Source organism: Eleutherodactylus coqui, unplaced genomic scaffold (assembly GCF_035609145.1).
Source record: "Eleutherodactylus coqui strain aEleCoq1 unplaced genomic scaffold, aEleCoq1.hap1 HAP1_SCAFFOLD_74, whole genome shotgun sequence".
NCBI classification, from domain to species: Eukaryota; Metazoa; Chordata; class Amphibia; order Anura; family Eleutherodactylidae; genus Eleutherodactylus; species Eleutherodactylus coqui.
Window position 1 is genome coordinate 482,501 of NW_027101757.1, and position 20,000 is coordinate 502,500.

The window sequence follows — 20,000 nt, forward strand, 5'->3', positions numbered from 1 at the left end:
CGATGCATGTCGTGAGAACCGGGAAGGGGACAAACCGGTGGCTCCAGGCCGGGTTGGAGTTCCAGGAGGTCGGCCTGACTCTGGAGGTTTTCCCCTTAGCATTTCCCCATAGGCCAAAAGGGGGGAAGTCAAAAAAGCACCCCCGGCAGATGTATGCAGAAGGGGCTGGGGGGTGACGGAGAGCGGGCTGTTGGCAGCTGCGTGGTGGCTGCTGGCAGCCGTGTGCTGGCTGCAGGGGTGGGCCTGGGCGGCTGCCGAGGGCCCCCGTAGTGCACCTACCAGCGGTGGTTGAAGACATTGCCTGAGCCTCCGATGTGCCCGGGCAGGACACCCGGGAGGCGGGGAACAGCCCCCGCTGAAGTCCATGGCATGTGCCAGAATCGAGTCTTGGAGAAAAAGTGACAAAGTCCAAACGCTCCAGGCGCCGGCCAGGGCGGTTGACCCCGGCTGGCCGGGCCGGCGGGAGCTGCGGCTGCCGGGGCTGAGCCGAGTGTCGATGCATGTCGTGAGAACCGGGAAGGGGACAAACCTGTGGCTCCAGGCCGGGTTGGAGTTCCAGGAGGTCGGCCTGACTCTGGACGTTTTCCCCTTAGCATTTCCCCATAGGCCAAAACGGGGGAAGTCAAAAAAGCACCCCCGCCAGATGTATGCAGAGTTGGGCTGGGGGGTGACGGGGAGCGGGCTGTTGGCAGCTGTGTGGTGGCTGCAGGGGTGGGCCTGGGCGGCTGCGGAGGGCGCCTTCAGAGTGCACCTACCAGTAGGGGCTCAAGACCCAGGCTGAGCCTCCGATGTGCCCGGGCAGGACACCCAGGAGGCGGGGAGCAGACACCCCCGCTGAAGCCCACGGCAGTTGGCAGAGATGAGTCTTGGAGAAAAAAAACGACAAAGTCCAAACGCTCCAGGCGCTGGCCAGGGGTGCGGACCGGGCCGGCCGGGCCGGCGGGGGCTGCGGCTGCCGGGGCTGAGCCGAGTGTTGATGCATGTCCTGAGAACCGGGAAGGGGACAGACCGGTGGCTCCAGGCCGGGTTGGAGTTCCAGGAGGTCGGCCTGACTCTGGAGGTTTCCCCCCTGGCTTTTCCCCATAGGCCAAAAGGGGGGAAGTCAAAAAAGCACCCCCGCCAGATGTATGCAGAGTTGGGCTGGGGGGTGACGGGGAGCGGGCTGTTGGCAGCTGTGTGGTGGCTGCTGGCAGCCGTGTGCTGGCTGCAGGGGTGGGCCTGGGCGGCTGCCGAGGGCCCCCGTAGTGCACCTACCAGCAGTAGCTCAAGACCCAGGCTGACCCTCCGATGTGCCCGGGCAGGACACCCAGGAGGCGGGGAGCAGCCCCCGCTGAAGCCCACGTCAGTTGGCAGAGACGGGTCTTTGAGAAAAAATGACAAAGTCCAAACGCTCCAGGCGCTGGCCAGGGATGCGGACCGGGCTGGCCGGGCCGGCGGGGGCTGCGGCTGCCGGGGCTGAGCCGAGTGTTGATGCATGTCGTGAGAACCGGGAAGGGGACAAACCTGTGGCTCCAGGCCGGGTGGGAGTTCCAGGAGGTCGGCCTGACTCTGGAGGTTTTCCCCTTAGCTTTTCCCCATAGGCCAAAAGGGGGGAAGTCAAAAAAGCACCCCCAGCAGATGTATGCAGGAGGGGCTGGGGGGTGACGGAGAGCGGGCTGTTGGCAGCTGTGTGGTGGCTGCTGGCAGCCGTGTGCTGGCTGCAGGGGTGGGCCTGGGCGGCTGCCGAGGGCCCCCGAAGCGCACCTACCAGCAGTAGCTCAAGACCCAGGCTGAGCCTCCGATGTGCCCGGGCAGGACACCCAGGAGGCGGGGAGCAGCCCCCGCTGAAGTCCATGGCATGTGCCAGAGGCGAGTCTTGGAGAAAAAACGACAAAGTCCAAACGCTCCAGGCGTGCAGGCCAGGGGTGCGGACCGGGCTGGCCGGGCCGGCGGGAGCTGCGGCTGCCGGGGCTGAGCCGAGTGTTGATGCATGTCGTGAGAACCGGGAAGGGGACAAACCTGTGGCTCCAGGCCGGGTGGGAGTTCCAGTAGGTCGGCCTGACTCTGGAGGTTTTCCCCTTGGCATTTCCCCATTGGCCAAAACGGGGGAAGTCAAAAAAGCACCCCCGGCAGATGTATGCAGGAGGGGCTGGGGGGTGATGGCGAGCGGGCTGTTGGCAGCTGTGTGGTGGCTGCTGGCAGCCGTGTGCTGGCTGCAAGGGTGGGCCTGGGCGGCTGCGGAGGGCCCCCCCGAGTGCACCTACCAGTAGGGGCTGAAGACCCAGGCTGAGCCTCCGATGTGCCCGGGCAGGACACCCAGGAGGCGGGGAGCAGCCCCCGCTGAAGCCCAGGGCAGTTGGCACAGATGGGTCTTTGAGAAAAAACGACAAAGTCCAAACGCTCCAGGCGCTGGCCAGGGGTGCGGACCCGGCTGGCCGGGCCGGCGGGGGCTGCAGCTGCCGGGGTTGAGCCGAGTGTCAGTGCAGGTCCTGAGAACCGGGAAGGGGACAAACCGGTGGCTCCAGGCCGGGTTGGAGTTCCATGAGGTCGGCCTGACTCTGGAGGTTTTCCCCCTGGCTTTTCCCCATAGGCCAAAAGGGGGGAAGTCAAAAAAGCACCCCCAGCAGATGTATGCAGAGTTGGGCTGGGGGGTGACGGAGAGCGGGCTGTTGGCAGCTGTGTGGTGGCTGCTGGCAGCCGTGTGCTGGCTGCAGGGGTGGGCCTGGGCGGCTGCGGAGGGCCCCCTGAGTGCACCTGCCAGCGGTGGCTCAAGACATTGCCTGAGCCTCCGATGTGCCCGGGCAGGACACCCAGGAGGCGGGGAGCAGCCCCCGCTGAGGTCCATGGCATGTGCCAGAGGTGAGTCTTGGAGAAAAAAAACGACAAAGTCCAAACGCTCCAGGCGCCGGGCAGGGTGGCGGACCCGGCTGGCCGGGCTGGCGGGGGCTGCGGCGGCCGGGGCTGAGCCGAGTGTCGATGCATGTCCTGAGAACCGGGAAGGGGACAAACCGGTGGCTCCAGGCCGGGTTGGAGTTCCATGAGGTCGGCCTGACTCTGGAGGTTTCCCCCCTGGCTTTTCCCCATAGGCCAAAAGGGGGGAAGTCAAAAAAGCACCCCCAGCAGATGTATGCAGAGGGGCTGGTGGGTGATGGATAGTGGGCTGTTGGCAGCTGTGTGGTGGCTGCTGGCAGCCGTGTGCTGGCTGCAGGGGTGGGCCTGGGCGGCTGCGGAGGGCCCCCGTAGTGCACCTACCAGTAGGGGGCTCGAGACCCAGGCTGAGCCTCCGATGTGCCCGGGCAGGACACCCAGGAGGCGGGGAGCAGCCCCCGCTGAGGTCCATGGCATGTGCCAGAGGTGAGTCTTGGAGAAAAAAAACGACAAAGTCCAAACGCTCCAGGCGCCGGGCAGGGTGGCGGACCCGGCTGGCCGGGCTGGCGGGGGCTGCGGCGGCCGGGGCTGAGCCGAGTGTCGATGCATGTCCTGAGAACCGGGAAGGGGACAAACCGGTGGCTCCAGGCCGGGTTGGAGTTCCATGAGGTCGGCCTGACTCTGGAGGTTTCCCCCCTGGCTTTTCCCCATAGGCCAAAAGGGGGGAAGTCAAAAAAGCACCCCCAGCAGATGTATGCAGAGGGGCTGGTGGGTGATGGATAGTGGGCTGTTGGCAGCTGTGTGGTGGCTGCTGGCAGCCGTGTGCTGGCTGCAGGGGTGGGCCTGGGCGGCTGCGGAGGGCCCCCGTAGTGCACCTACCAGTAGGGGGCTCGAGACCCAGGCTGAGCCTCCGATGTGCCCGGGCAGGACACCCAGGAGGCGGGGAGCAGCCCCCGCTGAAGCCCAGGGCAGTTGGCAGAGATTGGTCTTTGAGAAAAAATGACAAAGTCCAAACGCTCCAGGCGCTGGTCAGGGGTGCGGACCCGGCTGGCCGGGCCGGCGGGAGCTGCGGCGGCTGGGGAAGAGCCGAGTGTCGATGCATGTCCTGAGAACCGGGAAGGGGGCAAACCAGTAGCTCCAGGCCGGGTTGGAGTTCCATGAGGTCGGCCTGACTCTGGAGGTTTTCCCCTTGGCATTTCCCCATAGGCCAAAACGGGGGAAGTAAAAAAAGCACCCCCAGCAGATGTATGCAGAGTTGGGCTGGGGGGTGATGGGGAGCGGGCTGTTGGCAGCTGTGTGGTGGCTGCTGGCAGCCGTGTGCTGGCTGCAGGGGTGGGCCCCGGGCGGCTGCGGAGGGCCCCCGGAGTGCACCTACCAGTAGGGGCTGAAGACCCAGGCTGAACCTCCGATGTGCCCGGGCAGGACACCCAGGAGGCGGGGAGCAGCCCCCGCTGAAGCCCACGGCAGTTGGCAGAGGCGAGTCTTGGAGAAAAAAACGACAAAGTCCAAACGCTCCAGGCGAGCCGGCCAGGGGTGCGGACCCGGCTGGCCGGGCCGGCGGGAGCTGCGGCGGCCGGGGCTGAGCCGAGCGTCGACGCATGTCCTGAGAACCGGGAAGGGGACAAACCGGTGGCTCCAGGCCGGGTTGGAGTTCCATGAGGTCGGCCTGACTCTGGAGGTTTTCCCCCTGGCTTTTCTCCATAGGCCAAAACGGGGGGAGGCAAAAAAGCACCCCCAGCAGATGTATGCAGGAGGGGCTGGGGGGTGACGGAGAGCGGGCTGTTGGCAGCTGTGTGGTGGCTGTTGGCAGCTGTGTGGTGGCTGCTGGCAGCCGTGTGCTGGCTGCAGGGATGGGCCCCGGGCGGCTGCGGAGGGCCCCCAAAGCGCACCTACCAGTAGGGGCTGAAGACCCAGGCTGAGCCTCCGATGTGCCCGGGCAGGACACCCAGGGGGCGGGGAGCAGCCCCCGCTGAAGTCCATGGCATGTGCCAGAGGCGACTCTTGGAGAAAAAAAACGACAAAGTCCAAACGCTCCAGGCGTGCCGGCCAGGGGTGCGGACCCGGCCGGGCCGGCGAGAGCTGCGGCGGCCGGGGCAGAGCCGCGTGTCAATGCAGGTGGTGAGAACCGGTATGAGGGTAATCCTGGTCGCTCCGGGCCGAGCCAGGGTTCCAGGAGGGCGGAAGGAGCGGGCCCGTTTCCCCTGATAGCGCCGACGACGGTAAAATAAGGCCTCGCAAAACGTCAGCACGAACACCTTGTCGGGGTATAAGGGAACGAGCGGTGTGCGGTCTTTGACAAAGTGACAGTATTTCTCCAAAAAAAGCACCCCCGGCAGATGCGTGCAGACGGGGCTGGCTGGTGACGGAGAGCGGCGGGCTGTTGGCAGCAGTGTGCTGGCTGCAAGGGGTGGCCCGGGGCGGCTGCGGAGGGCCCCCAAAGTGCACCTGCCAGCGGTGGCTCAAGACCCTGGCTGAGCCTCCGATGTCCCCGGGCAGGACCCCAGCAGGCCGGGCACGGACCGCAGCTTGCCCCCTTTGCCGTCCGATGAAGCTCGCACGGTCAGAAAAAGTTTCAAAGTCCCAACGGGGGAGAGAGTGTTGACGGCGAGGGGGCGCTGGCTGCTCCAGGGGCCGGGAGGGAGGCCCTGGAGGTCGGCCTGGGGGTGAGTGGAGCGGCCCCCGTGTGTCCCTGAGCGTCCCCCGGTCTTTGGTCGAGAGGGGGTCTCAGCCGCTAATGTGCCCGCCCGGGTACCTAGGCAGGCCGGCCTGGGGCGAGTGGAGCAGCCCCCGTGTGTCCCTGAGCGTCCCCCGGTCTTTGGTCGAGAGGGGGTCTCAGCCGCTAGTGTGCCCGCCCGGGTACCTAGGGAGGCCGGCCTGGGGCGAGTGGAGCAGCCCCCGTGTGTCCCTGAGTGTCCCCTGGCGTTTGCTGAAGAGGGGGTCTCAGCCGCTAATGTGCCCGCCTGGGTACCTAGGGAGGCCGGCCTGGGGCGAGTGGAGCAGCCCCCGTGTGTCCCCGAGCGCCCCCCGGTCTCTGGTGGAGAGGGGGTCTCAGCCGCTAATGTGCCCGCCTCAGGGAGTCCGGCCTGGGGCGAGTGGAGCAGCCCCCGTGTGTCCCCGAGTGCCCCCCCGGTCTTTGGTGGAGAGGGGGTCTCAGCCGCTAATGTGCCCGCCTCAGGGAGTCCGGCCTGGGGCGAGTGGAGCAGCCCCCGTGTGTCCCTGAGCGTCCCCCGGTCTTTGGTGGAGAGGGGGTCTCAGCCGCTAATGTGCCCGCCTCAGGGAGGCCGGCCTGGGGCGAGTGGAGCAGCCCCCGTGTGTCCCTGAGCGTCCCCCGGTCTCTGGTGGAGAGGGGGCCTCAGCCGCTAATGTGCCCGCCTCAGGGAGGCCGGCCTGGGGCGAGTGGAGCAGCCCCCGTGTGTCCCTGTGTGTCCCCCGGTCTTTGGTGGAGAGGGGGCCTCAGCCGCTAATGTGCCCGCCTCAGGGAGGCCGGCCTGGGGCGAGTGGAGCAGCCCCCGTGTGTCCCTGAGCGTCCCCCGGTCTTTGGTCGAGAGGGGGTCTCAGCCGCTAATGTGCCCGCCTCAGGGAGGCCGGCCTGGGGCGAGTGGAGCAGCCCCCGTGTGTCCCTGAGCGTCCCCCGGTCTTTGGTGGAGAGGGGGCCTCAGCCGCTAATGTGCCCGCCTCAGGGAGGCCGGCCTGGGGCGAGTGGAGCAGCCCCCGTGTGTCCCTGAGCGTCCCCCGGTCTTTGGTCGAGAGGGGGTCTCAGCCGCTAATGTGCCCGCCTCAGGGAGGCCGGCCTGGGGCGAGTGGAGCAGCCCCCGCGTGTCCCTGAGTGTCCCCTGACGTTTGCTGAAGAGGGGGTCTCAGCCGCTAATGTGCCCGCCTCAGGGAGGCCGGCCTGGTGCGAGTGGAGCAGCCCCCGTGTGTCCCTGAGCGTCCCCCGGTCTTTGGTGGAGAGGGGGCCTCAGCCGCTAATGTGCCCGCCTCAGGGAGTCCGGCCTGGGGCGAGTGGAGCAGCCCCCGTGTGTCCCCGAGCGCCCCCCGGTCTCTGGTGGAGAGGGGGTCTCAGCCGCTAATGTGCCCGCCTCAGGGAGTCCGGCCTGGGGCGAGTGGAGCAGCCCCCGTGTGTCCCCGAGCGCCCCCCGGTCTCTGGTGGAGAGGGGGTCTCAGCCGCTAATGTGCCCGCCCGGGTACCCAGGGAGGCCGGCCTGGGGCGAGTGGAGCAGCCCCCGTGCGTCCCTGAGCGCCCCCCTGGCGTTTGCTCAAGAGGGGGTCCCAGCCGCCAATATGGCCGCCCGGGTACCCGCGGGGGCCGCCCTGGGGCGAGTGGAGCAGCCCCCGTGTGCCCCTGAGCGCCCCCTGGCGTTCGCTGAAGAGGGGGTCTCAGCCGCCAATATGGCCGCCCGGGTGCCCGGGGGAGCGGCCTGGGGTGGCCCTGTGCAGCCTCCGGGCGCCCCTGAGTGTTTTCCAGTATCTGGCCGAGACACCCCCTGACCCTCCGACTGTGTCCGTTTGGAGCGCCTGGTGCCTGGGCACCCCCTGAGTGTTTTTCAGTATCTGGCCGAGACACCCCCTGACCCTCCGACTGTGTCCGTTTTTAGTGCCTGGTGCCTGGGCACAGACCGCGGCAGCTCCCGCTGGCCGCATTGACAGAGTGCTGAAAAAATGACAAAGTCCGAAAATGCCTGAGAACCGGGAAGGGGACAAACCGGCGGCTCCAGGCCGAGCCGGAGTTCCAGGAGGTCGGCATGATTTTGCCGGTTTCCCCATAGGAGGTGCCAAGTTGCCAAAATGGGGGAACTCAAAAAAGCACCCCCGCCAGATGTATGTAGGGGGGCTGGATGGTCGATGGGGAGTGGGTGCCTGGCAGCAGGGGCCACCCCGCGCAGGTGCCCCGGGGGGCCCGCGGGGGGCCCCCGAAGACACCCCCCCCAGCACTCGCTGAAAACCCCGTCCGAGCCGCCCGCGCTGCCCGGAGGGAGTCCCGGGAGGCCGGGCACGGCCCGCAGGTCTCTCCCTCTGCCCCCCGGTGAGGTTTGCACGGGGGGGAAAAGTTTCAAAGTCCCGACGGGGGGCGAGAGACAGTGCGGCGAGGGGTGGCGGGCTGCTCCGCGGACCCGGGGGAAGCCCGGGGAGGGCGGCCTGAGGGCGCGGAGGGCCCCCTGAGAGTGCCTACGGGTAGTAGGTGAGAAACCCTGCCTGTACCTCCCACGGGGCCCGGGCAGGGACCCCGGGAGGCCGGGCAGAGCCCGCAGGTCGCCCCCTTCCCGTCCGATGAAGCTCGCACGGTCAGAAAAGTTTCAAAGTCCCAACGGGGGGAGAGTGTTGACGGCGAGGGGGGTGCAGGCTGCTCCAGGGTCCGGGGGCAGCCCCTGGAGGTCGGCCTGGGGGTGTGGAGGGGCCCCCCTGAGAGCACCCAACAGTAGTTGCTCAAGACCCTGCCTGAGCCTCCGATGTGCCCGGGCATGAACCCCAGGAGGCGGGGAACAGCCGTGGCAGCCCCTGCTGAAGTCCTTGGCAGTTGGCAGAGGCGAGTCTTGGGGAAAAAAACGACAAAGTCCAAACGCTCCAGGCGCCGGCCAGGGGGGCGGACGTGGCTGGCCTGGCCGGCGGGTGCTGCGGCTGCCGGGGCTGAGCCGAGTGTCGATGCATCTCCTGAGAACCGGGAAGGGGACAAACCGGTGGCTCCAGTCCGGGTTGGAGTTCCAGGAGGTCGGCCTGACTCTGGAGGTTTTCCCCCTGGCTTTTCCCCATAGGCCAAAACGGGGGGAGGCAAAAAAGCACCCCCGGCAGATGTATGCAGAAGGGGCTGGGGGGTGACGGAGAGCGGGCTGTTGGCAGCTGCGTGGTGGCTGCAGGGGTGGGCCTGGGCGGCTGCGGTGGGCCCCCTGAGTGCACCTGCCCGTGGTGGCTGAAAACCCAGGCTGAGCCTCCGATGTGCCCGGGCAGGACCCCAGGAGGCCGGGCACAGAACGCCGGTTGCCCCCCATTGCCGTTTGACGAAGCTTGCACGGTCAGAAAAGTTTCAAAGTCCCAACGGGGAGAGAGTGTTGACGGCGAGGGGGTGCTGGCAGCTCCAGCGGCCGGGGGCAACCGCTGGAGGCTGGGCCCGGACTGCGGCAGCCCCCCTTGCAGTCGAACAAAGTTTGAGGAGACGAGTCATGAAAATGACAAAGTCCAAACGCTCCAGGCGTGCCGTCCAGGGGGGCGGACCCAGCTGGTCGGACCGGCGGGAGCTGCGGCGGCCGGGGAAGAGCCGAGTGTCAATGCAGGTCACGAGAACCGGTATGAGGGTAAACCTGGCCGCTCCGGGCCGAGGCACGGTTCCAGGAGGGCGGAAGGAGCGGGCCCGCTTCCCCTGATAGCGCCGACGGCGGTAAAATAAGGCCTCGCAAAACGTCAGCACGAACACCTTGTCGGGGTATAAGGGAACGAGCGGTGTGCGGTCTTTGACAAAGTGACAGTGTTTCTCAAAAAAGCACCCCCGGCAGATGTGTGCAGACGGGGCTGGCTGGTGTGGGAGAGCGGCGGGCTGTTGGCAGCAGTGTGCTGGCTGCAGGGGTGGCCCGGGGCGGCTGCGGAGGGCCCCCAAAGCGCACCTACCAGTGGTGGCTGAAAACCCCCGCTGAGCCTCCGATGTCCCCGGGCAGGACCCCAGGAGGCCGGGCAGAGCCCGCCGCTTGCCCCCTTGCCGTTTGACGAAGCTTGCACGGTCAGAAAAGTTTCAAAGTCCCCACGGGGGGAGAGTGTTGACGGCGAGGAGGTGCTGGCTGCTCCAGGGGCCGGGGGCAACCCCTGGAGGCTGGGCACGGACTGCGGCAGCCCCCCTTGCAGTCGAACAAAGTTTGAGGAGACAAGTCATGAAAATGACAAAGTCCAAACGCTCCAGGCGCCGGCCTGGGGTGCGGACCCGGCTGGCCGGGGCCGGCGGGAGCTGCGGCGGCCGGGGCTGAGCCGAGTGTCAATGCAGGTCCTGAGAACCGGGAAGGGGACAAACCGGTGGCTCCAGGCCGGGTTGGAGTTCCAGGAGGTCGGCAGGACTCTGGAGGTTTTCCCCTTGGCATTGTCCCATTGGCCACAATGGGGGAAGTCAAAAAAGCACCCCCAGCAGATGTATGCAGAGGGGCTGGCGGGTGACGGAGAGCGGGCAGTTGGCAGCTGTGTGGTGGCTGCAGGAGGTGGGCCTGGGCGGCTGCGGAGGGCCCCCAAAGTGCACCTACCAGAAGGGGCCCAAGACCCAGGCTGAGCCTCCGATGTGCCCGGGCAGGACACCCAGGAGGCGGGGAGCAGCCCCCGCTGAGGTCCATGGCATGTGCCAGAGGCGAGTCTTGGAGAAAAAACGACAAAGTCCAAACGCTCCAGGCGCCGGGCAGGGTGGCGGACCCGGCTGGCCGGGCCGGCGGGGGCTGCGGCTGCCGGGGCTGAGCCGAGTGTCAATGCATGTCCTGAGAACCGGGAAGGGGACAAACCGGCGGCTCCAGGCCGAGCTCGAGTTCCAGAAGGTCGGCCTGACTCTGGAGGTTTTCCCCCTGGCTTTTCCCCATAGGCCAAAATGGGGGAAGTCAAAAAAGCACCCCCAGCAGATGTATGCAGAGGGGCTGGGGGGTGATGGGGAGCGGGTGTTTGGCAGCAGTGTGCTGGCTGAAGAGGTGTGCATGGGCGGCTGCGGAGGGCCCCCTGAGTGCACCTGCCAGCGGTGGCTCAAAACCCTGGCTGAGCCTCCGATGTCCCCGGGCAGGACCCCAGGAGGCCGGGCACAGACCGCAGCCTGCCCCCTTGCCGTTTGACGAAGCTTGCACGGTCAGAAAAAGTTTCAGAGTCCCAACGGGGAGAGAGTGTTGAGGGCGAGGGGGTGCTGGCAGCTCCAGGGGCCGGGGGCAACCCCTGGAGGCTGGGCACGGACTGCGGCAGCCCCCCTTGCGGTCGAGCAAAGTTTGAGGAGACAAGTCATGAAAATGACAAAGTCCAAACGCTCCAGGCGTGCCGGGCAGGGTGGCGGAGCCGGCTGGCTGGGCCGGTGGGAGCTGCGGCTGCCGGGGCTGAGCCGAGTGTCGATGTATGTCGTGAGAACCGGTATGAGGGTAATCCTGGTCGCTCCGGGCCGAGGCACGGTTCCAGGAGGGCGGAAGGAGCGGGCCTGTTTCCCCTGATAGCGCCGACGGCGGTAAATTAAGGCCTCGCAAAACGTCAGGACGAACACCTTTATTGCATATAAGGGAACGAGCGGAGTGCGGTCTCTCACAAAGTGACTATTTCTCATAGTGCAGAGAAGGGAGTGGGGGCCGCTCAAAGTCAAAGCACCGCGGCCGCCCCTCTGCCACCTCCCTGGGAGCAGAGTCATCGAGCGCGAGTGTCCCCACTCCGCCTTTCCAGGCCGCGGTGCCGACAGGCTGGCTGGCTGCCCGGGCAGACCCCGCTCTCCGAGCGGCCGGGCCCCAACGTTCGAGAGGTGTAGGAAGCCACCTTGGGGGGGCTGCGGAGGCCCCCCCTGACACCGCCTCCAAGCCCTTGCTGAGAGCCCTGTCCTAGCTGCCTGCGCGGGCAGGCGGGACCCCCCAGTAGGCCGGGCACAGCCCGCGGCAGCCACTGCTGAAGCCCACGGCGGTTGGCAGAGGTGGGTCTTTGAATAAAATGACAAAGTCCAAACGCTCCAGGCGCCGGCCAGGGGGGAGGACCCGGCTGGCCGGGCCGGCGGGAGCTGCGGCGGCTGGGGAAGAGCCGAGTGTCAATGCAGGTCCTGAGAACCGGGAAGGGGACAAACCGGTAGCTCCCGGCCGGGCTAGAGTTCCAGGAGGTCGGCCTGACTCTGGAGGTTTTCCCCCTGGCTTTTCCCCATAGGCCAAAATGGGGGAAGTCAAAAAAGCACCCCCAGCAGATGTATGCAGAGGGGCTGGGGGGTGACGGGGAGTGGGCTGTTGGCAGCAGTGTGCTGGCTGCAGAGGTGTGCCTGGGCGTCTGCGGAGGGCCCCCTGAGTGCACCTACCAGTAGTCACTCAACACCCAGCCTGAGCCTCCGATGTGCCCGGGCAGGAACCCAGGAGGCCGGGCACAGACCGCAGCTTGCCCCCTTGCCGTCCGATGAAGCTTGCACGGTCAGAAAAAAAGTTTCAAAGTCCCCACGGGGGGAGAGTGTTGAGGGCGAGGGGGTGCTGGCTGCTCCAGGGGCCGGGGGCAACCCCTGGAGGCTAGGCACGGACCGCGGCACGCCCCCTTGCAGTCGAACAAAGTTTGAGGAGACAAGTCATGAAAATGACAAAGTCCAAACGCTCCAGGCGCCGGCCAGGGCGGCGGACCCGGCTGGCCGGGCTGGCGGGGGCTGCGGCTGCCGGGGCTGAGCCGAGTGTCAATGCATGTCCTGAGAACCGGGAAGGGGACAAACCGGTGGCTCCAGGCCGAGCTCGAGTTCCAGGAGGTCGGCCTGACTCTGGAGGTTTTCCCCTTGGCTTTTCCCCATAGGCCAAAATGGGGGAAGTCAAAAAAGCACCCCCGCCAGATGTATGCAGAGGGCCTGGGGGGTGATGGGGAGCGGGCTGTTGGCAGCAGTGTGCTGGCTGCAGAGGTGTGCCTGGGCGTCTGCGGAGGGCCCCCTGAGTGCACCTACCAGTAGTCACTCAACACCCAGCCTGAGCCTCCGATGTGCCCGGGCAGGAACCCAGGAGGCCGGGCACAGACCGCAGCCTGCCCCCTTGCCGTCCGATGAAGCTTGCACGGTCAGAAAAAGTTTCAAAGTCCCCACGGGGAGGGAGTGTTGAGGGAGAGGGGGTGCTGGCTGCTCCAGGGGCCGGGGGCAACCCCTGGAGGCTGGGCACGGACCGCGGCAGCCCCCCTTGCAGTCGGACAATGTCTGAGGAGACAAGTCGTGAAAATGACAAAGTCCAAACGCTCCAGGCGTGCCGGCCAGGGGTGCGGACCCGGCTGGCCGGGCCGGCGGGGGCTGCGGCTGCCGGGGCTGAGCCGAGTGTCAGTGCATCTCCTGAGAACCGGGAAGGGGACAAACCGGTGGCTCCAGGCCGAGCTCGAGTTCCAGGAGGTCGGCCTGACTCTGGAGGTTTTCCCCCTGGCTTTTCCCCATAGGCCAAAATGGGGGAAGTCAAAAAAGCACCCCCGCCAGATGTATGCAGAAGGGGCTGGCTGGTGACGGGGAGCGGGCTGTTGGCAGCGGTGTGCTGGCTGCAGAGGTGTGCATGGGCGGCTGCGGAGGGCCCCCTGAGTGCACCTGCCCGTGGTGGCTGAAAACCCAGGCTGAGCCTCCGATGTGCCCGGGCAGGACCCCAGGAGGCCGGGCACAGAACGCCGGTTGCCCCCTTGCCGTTTGACGAAGCCTGCACGGTCAGAAAAGTTTCAAAGTCCCAACGGGGAGAGAGTGTTGAGGGCGAGGGGGTGCTGGCAGCTCCAGGGGCCGGGAGGGAGGCCCTGGAGGTGGGCCTGGGGGGTGTGGCGGGGCCCCCTGAGAGCACCTACCAGCAGTTGCTCAAGACCCTGCCCGAGCCTCCGGTGTTGCAGGGCAGGACACCCATTGGCGGGGAACAGCAGGTGGCAGCCCCTGCTGTAGTCCTTGGCAGTTGGCAGAGATGAGTCTTTGAGAAAAAAACGACAAAGTCCAAACGCTCCAGGCGCCGGGCAGGGTGGCGGACCCGGCTGGCCGGGCCGGCGGGGGCTGCGGCTGCCGGGGCTGAGCCGAGTGTCAAGGCATGTCCTGAGAACCGGGAAGGGGGCAAACCAGTAGCTCCAGGCCGGGCTAGGGTTCCAGGAGGTCGGCCTGACTCTGGAGGTTTTCCCCCTGGCTTTTCCCCATAGGCCAACATGGGGGAAGTCAAAAAAGCACCCCCGGCAGATGTATGCAGAGGGGCTGGCGGGTGATGGGGAGCGGGCTGTTGGCAGCCGTGTGCTGGCTGCAGAGGGCCCCCGAGGTGCTGCACCTACCAGTAGTTGCTCAAGACCCCCCCTGACCCTCCGGTGTTGCAGGGCAGGAAACCCAGGAGGCGGGGAACAGCCGTGGCAGCCCCTGCTGAATCCCACGGCAGTTGGCAGAGATGAGTCTTTGAGAAAAATGACAAAGTCCAAACGCTCCAGGCGTGCCGGCCAGGGGGGCGGACCCGGCTGGCCGGGCCGGCGGGAGCTGCGGCTGCCGGGGCTGAGCCGAGTATCGATGCATGTCGTGAGAACCGGTATGAGGGTAATCCTGGGCCCTCCGGGCCGAGGCACGGTTCCAGGAAGGCGGAAGGAGCGGGCCTGTTTGCCCTGATAGCGCCGACGGCGGTAAATTAAGGCCTCGCAAAACGTCAGGACGAACACCTTTTTTGCATATAAGGGAACGAGCGGTGTGCCGTCTTTGACAAAGTGACTATTTCTCAGAGTGCTGAGAAGGGAGTGGGGACCGCTCAAAGTCAAAGCACCGCGGCCGCCCCTCTGCCACCTCCCTGGGAGCAGAGTCATCGAGCGCGAGTGTCCCCACTCCGCCTGTGCAGGCCGCGGGGCCGACAGGCTGGCTGGCTGCCCGGGCAGACCCCGCTCTCCGAGCGGCCGGGCGCCACGTTCGAGAGGTGTACGAAGCCACCTTGGGGGCCTGCGGAGGCCCCCCTGAGGGCGCCTCCAAGCCCTTGCTGAGAACCCTGTCCTAGATGCCTGCGCGGGCAGGCGGGACCCCACCAGGAGGCCGTGCACAGCCCGCGGCAGCCACTGCTGAAGCCCAGGGCAGTTGGCAGAGATGAGTCTTTGAAAAAAAATGACAAAGTCCAAACGCCTCCAGGCGCCGGCCAGGGGGACGGACCCGGCTGGCCGGGCCGGCGGGAGCTGCGGCGGCTGGGGCTGAGCCGAGTGGCGATGCACGTCCTGAGAACCGGGAAGGGGACAAACCGGTAGCTCCAGGCCGGGCTAGAGTTCCAGGAGGTCGGCCTGACTCTGGAGGTTTCCCCCCTGGCTTTTCCCCATAGGCCAAAGCGGGGGAAGTCAAAAATGCACCCCCAGCAGATGTATGCAGAGGGGCTGGCTGGTGATGGGGAGCGGGCTGTTGGCAGCGGTGTGCTGGCTGCAGGGGTGGCCCGGGGCGGCTGCGGAGGGCCCCCGAGGTGCACCTACCAGCAGTAGCTCAAGACCCTGCCTGAGCCTCCGGTGTTGCAGGGCAGGACACCCAGGAGGCGGGGAACAGCCCGCGGCAGCCCCCGCTGAAGTCCATGGCATTTGCCAGAGGAGAGTGTTGGATGAAAAAACGACAAAGTCCAAACGCTCCGGGCGCCGGCCAGGGGGACGGACCCGGCTGGTCGGGCCGGCGGGAGCTGCGGCTGCCGGGGCTGAGCCGAGTGTCGATGCATGTCGTGAGAACCGGTATGAGGGTAATCCTGGGCCCTCGGGGCCGAGGCACGGTTCCAGGAAGGCGGAAGGAGCGGGCCCGCTTCCCCTGATAGCGCCGACGGCGGTAAAATAAGGCCTCGCAAAACGTCAGGACGAACACCTTTTTTGCATATAAGGGAACGAGCGGTGTGCGGTCTTTGACAAAGTGACTATTTCTCAATGTGCTGAGAAGGGAGTGGGGACCGCTCAAAGTCAAAGCACCGCGTCCGCCCCTCTGCCACCTCCCTGGGAGCAGAGTCATCGAGCGCGAGGGTCCCCACTCCGCCTGTGCAGGCCACGGGGCCAACAGGCTGGCTGGCTGGCTGCCCGGGCGACCCCCCCTCCGAGATGCCGGGCCGGGGCAGACTGTGCAAACGAGCGCGGGCGTGTTTTCTTCCCCTGGGGTGGAGCCCTTCCACCCCACGCCGTCCGAGGCCCGTTGGCCTCGGGCGGCCTGCCTCCGAGAGTGGGAGAGAGACGGAGGACGGCGGCCCGCGGCGGCGCGAGGCGTCCCCGTTGTTCCACCACGGCTGCCAGCCGGTCGATCCTGCCGGTAGCCTGGGCTTGTCTCCGCTCCGCCTGTCCAGGCCGTGGGGCCCACAGGCGGCTTGCCCGGGAAGACCCCGCTCTCCGAGCGGCCGGGCGCCACGTTCAAGAGGTGTACGGAGCCACCTGTGGGGGGTCTGCGGAGGCCCCCCCTGAGAGCGCTGATAACCCTGTCCTAGCTGCCTGCGCGGGCAGGCGGGACCCCCAAGAGGCCGGGCACAGCCCGCGGCAGCCCCCGCCGAAGTCCACGGCAGTTGGCAGAGACGAGTCTTGGAGAGAAAACGACAAAGTCCAGACGCTCCAGGCGCCGGCCAGGGGTGCGGACCCGGCCGGCCGGGCCGGCGGGAGCTGCGGCTGCCGGGGCTGAGCCGAGTGTCGACGCATGTCGTGAGAACCGGTATGAGGGTAATCCTGGGCCCTCGGGGCCGAGCTACGGTTCCATGAAGGCGGAAGGAGCGGGCCTGTTTCCCCTGATAGCGCCGACGACGGTAAAATAAGGGCTCGCAAAACGTCAGGACGAACACCTTTTTTGCATATAAGGGAACGAGCGGTGTGCGGTCTTTGACAAAGTGACTATTTCTCAGAGTGCTGGAGTGGGGACCGCTCAAAGTCAAAGCACCGCGGCCGCCCCTCTGCCACCTCCCTGGGAGCAGAGTCATAGAGCGCAAGTGTCCCCACTCCGCCTGTGCAGGCCGCGGGGCCAACAGGCTGGCTGGCTGGCTGCCCGGGCGACCCCCCTCCGAGATGCCGGGCTGAGGCGTAGGCAGCCGCCTCCATCACCACCACCCAAGGCGAGAGAGTGGGTCAACGGGAGAGCCGTCGCGGCCGGGGGACCCTCGCCGCGCCCATGTCCGGGGAAGGACCACAAGGGCCCTGCTCCCCGGCGCCCCGGCGAGCGGGTTCACCCTCGGCGCGTACGGCTCTCGAGGATGGGGAAGGGACGCGCGTGGGCGTCCCTCCCGTCCCCCGCGGAAGAAGGCGAGCGACTCTGCGCGTCGGGACACCCCGCGGAGCCCCCTGCGGGGGGAGTACTCCGGGGGAGAAGCGTGGCGCAGGGGGTGCAGCCCTTTCCCAGGCCACCGTGCGACGGCGTCGGTGGGGCCGACGCCGAGAGAGAGAACGATCCGGGCTCTCCCGCCTCAGGGCGGCCGAGAGCGGGGCACGGGCCCCACGTTTGGTGACGGTTTTCCCGAAAGCGAAGGACCCCCGCCTGTCCCCTCGGGCTCCGGCCGATGCGGGCGGTCCAGGGCGGGGATAGGGGACGGCGGCCTGCGGACGACGCGCTTTATCCCCAGAAGGAGCGAGGCATGAGGGGGTGTTCCACCCCCGCCGGCCGGTCTCGCTCCTTCTCCGGGCTACGCCTCGGCGGAGTAAAGACCCCCGGGTCAACGCTCCCGCGTCCGGGTGCCGCCGCGCGTCCCCTTCCCGCGGGGGGTGGATCCCTTCCACCCCTGGCCGTTCGAGGCCCGTGCGCCTCGGGCGGCCTCCCTTCCGAGAGAGGGAGAGAGAGACGGAGGACGGTGGTCCGCGACGGCGCGAGACGTCCAAGTTGTGTTCCCCACGGCGGCTACCCGGTCGATCCCGCCCGGTGGCCTAGGCTTTTCCCCACTCTGCCTGTCCTGGCCGCGGGGCCGACAGGCTGTCTGCCCGGGTAGACCCCGTTCTCACTGAGCGGCCGGGCCCCAACGTTCAAGAGGTGTACGAAGCCACCTCGGGGTGGAGCCCTTCCACCCCTGGCCGTCCGAGGCCCGTGCGCCTCGGGCGGCCCCCCTTCCCGAGAGAGGGAGAGAGACGGAGGACGGTGGTCCGCGACGGCGCGAGGCGTCCAACTTGTGTTCCCCCACGGCGGCTATCCGGTCGATCCCGCCCGGTAGCCTAGGCTTTTCCCCACTCTGCCTGTCCAGGCCGCGGGGCCGACAGGCTGTCTGCCCGGGTAGACCCCGTTCTCACTGAGCGGCCGGGCCCCAACGTTCAAGAGGTGTACGAAGCCACCTCGGGGTGGAGCCCTTCCACCCCTGGCCGTCCGAGGCCCGTGCGCCTCGGGCGGCCCCCCTTCCCGAGAGAGGGAGAGAGACGGAGGACGGTGGTCCGCGACGGCGCGAGGCGTCCAACTTGTGTTCCCCCACGGCGGCTATCCGGTCGATCCCGCCCGGTAGCCTAGGCTTTTCCCCACTCTGCCTGTCCAGGCCGCGGGGCCGACAGGCTGTCTGCCCGGGTAGACCCCGTTCTCACTGAGCGGCCGGGCCCCAACGTTCAAGAGGTGTACGAAGCCACCTCGGGGTGGAGCCCTTCCACCCCTGGCCGTCCGAGGCCCGTGCGCCTCGGGCGGCCCCCCCTTCCCGAGAGACGGAGGACGGTGGTCCGCGACGGCGCGAGGCGTCCAACTTGTGTTCCCCCACGGCGGCTTCCCGGTCGATCCCGCCCGCCGGTAGCCTAGGCTTTTCCCCGCTCCGCCTGTCCAGGCCGCGGGGCCGACAGGCTGTCTGCCCGGGTAGACCCCGCTCTCCGAGCGGCCGGGCGCCACGTTCAAGAGGTGTACGAAGCCACCTTTGGGGGGGCTGCGGTGCCCCCCGCCCCGAGAGTGCCTCCCAGGCCGAGGGAGCCCGGCGGTCGAGTGTCGTAGGAAAGCGCGTGCCACGGCTGTGTCGGTCACAGGGGCCAGAGGTAGTTTGGGCAACGGCTTAGATCCGTATGAAGCTCATCCTTTCCGGCCTGTTCTGGCGGCGGCTAGGCGCGCGCGCGCGAATGGCACGACGCCCCTGGTTCCAGCGAGGCGACGGCGCCCCGCACCCCACTCTCTGGGCCGAGCAGAGCCCCCGAGCGCAAGGTTCCCCGCTCCGCCTGTCCAGGCCGCGGGGCCAGCAGGCTGTCTGCCCGGGTAGACCCCGCTCTCCGAGCGGCCGGGCCCCAACGTTCAAGAGGTGTACGAAGCCACCTTGAGGTGGAGCCCTTCCACCCCTGGCCGTCCGAGGCCCGCCGGTAGCCTTGGCTTGTCCCCACTCCGCCTGTCCAGGCCGCGGGGCCGACAGGCTGTCTGCCCGGGTAGACCCCGCTCTCCGAGCGGCCGGGCCCCAACGTTCAAGAGGTGTACGAAGCCACCTTTGGGGGGGCTGCGGTGCCCCCCGCCCCGAGAGTGCCTCCCAGGCCGAGGGGAGCCAGGCGGTCGAGTGTCGTAGGAAAGCGCGTGCGCGGCTGTGTCGGTCACACGGGCCAGAGTTAGCTTGGGCAACGGCTTAGATCCGTATGCAGCTCAACCTTTCCGGCCTGTTCTGGCGGCGGCTAGGCGCGCGCGAACGTCACGACGCCCCTGGTTCCAGCGAGGCGACGGCGCCCCGCACCCCGCTCTCTGGGCCGAGCAGAGCCCCCGAGCGCAAGAGTCCCCGCTCCGCCTGTCCAGGCCGCGGGGCCGACAGGCTGTCTGCCCGGGTAGACCCCGCTCTCCGAGCGGCCGGGCCCCAACGTTCAAGAGGTGTACGAAGCCACCTCGGGGGGCTGCGGTGCCCCCCGCCCCGAGAGTGCCTCCCAGGCCGAGGGGAGCCAGGCGGTCGAGTGTCGTAGGAAAGCGCGTGCGCGGCTGTGTCGGTCACACGGGCCAGAGTTAGCTTGGGCAACGGCTTAGATCCGTATGCAGCTCAACCTTTCCGGCCTGTTCTGGCGGCGGCTAGGCGCGCGCGAATGTCACGACGCCCCTGGTTCCAGCGAGGCGACGGCGCCCCGCACCCCGCTCTCTGGGCCGAGCAGAGCCCCCGAGCGCAAGAGTCCCCGCTCCGCCTGTCCAGGCCGCGGGGCCGACAGGCTGTCTGCCCGGGTAGACCCCGCTCTCCGAGCGGCCGGGCCCCAACGTTCAAGAGGTGTACGAAGCCACCTCGGGGGGCTGCGGTGCCCCCCGCCCCGAGAGTGCCTCCCAGGCCGAGGGGAGCCAGGCGGTCGAGTGTCGTAGGAAAGCGCGTGCGCGGCTGTGTCGGTCACACGGGCCAGAGTTAGCTTGGGCAACGGCTTAGATCCGTATGCAGCTCAACCTTTCCGGCCTGTTCTGGCGGCGGCTAGGCGCGCGCGAACGTCACGACGCCCCTGGTTCCAGCGAGGCGACGGCGCCCCGCACCCCGCTCTCTGGGCCGAGCAGAGCCCCCGAGCGCAAGAGTCCCCGCTCCGCCTGTCCAGGCCGCGGGGCCGACAGGCTGTCTGCCCGGGTAGACCCCGCTCTCACCGAGCGGCCGGGCCCCAACGTTCAAGAGGTGTACGAAGCCACCTCGGGGGGCTGCGGTGCCCCCCGCCCCGAGAGT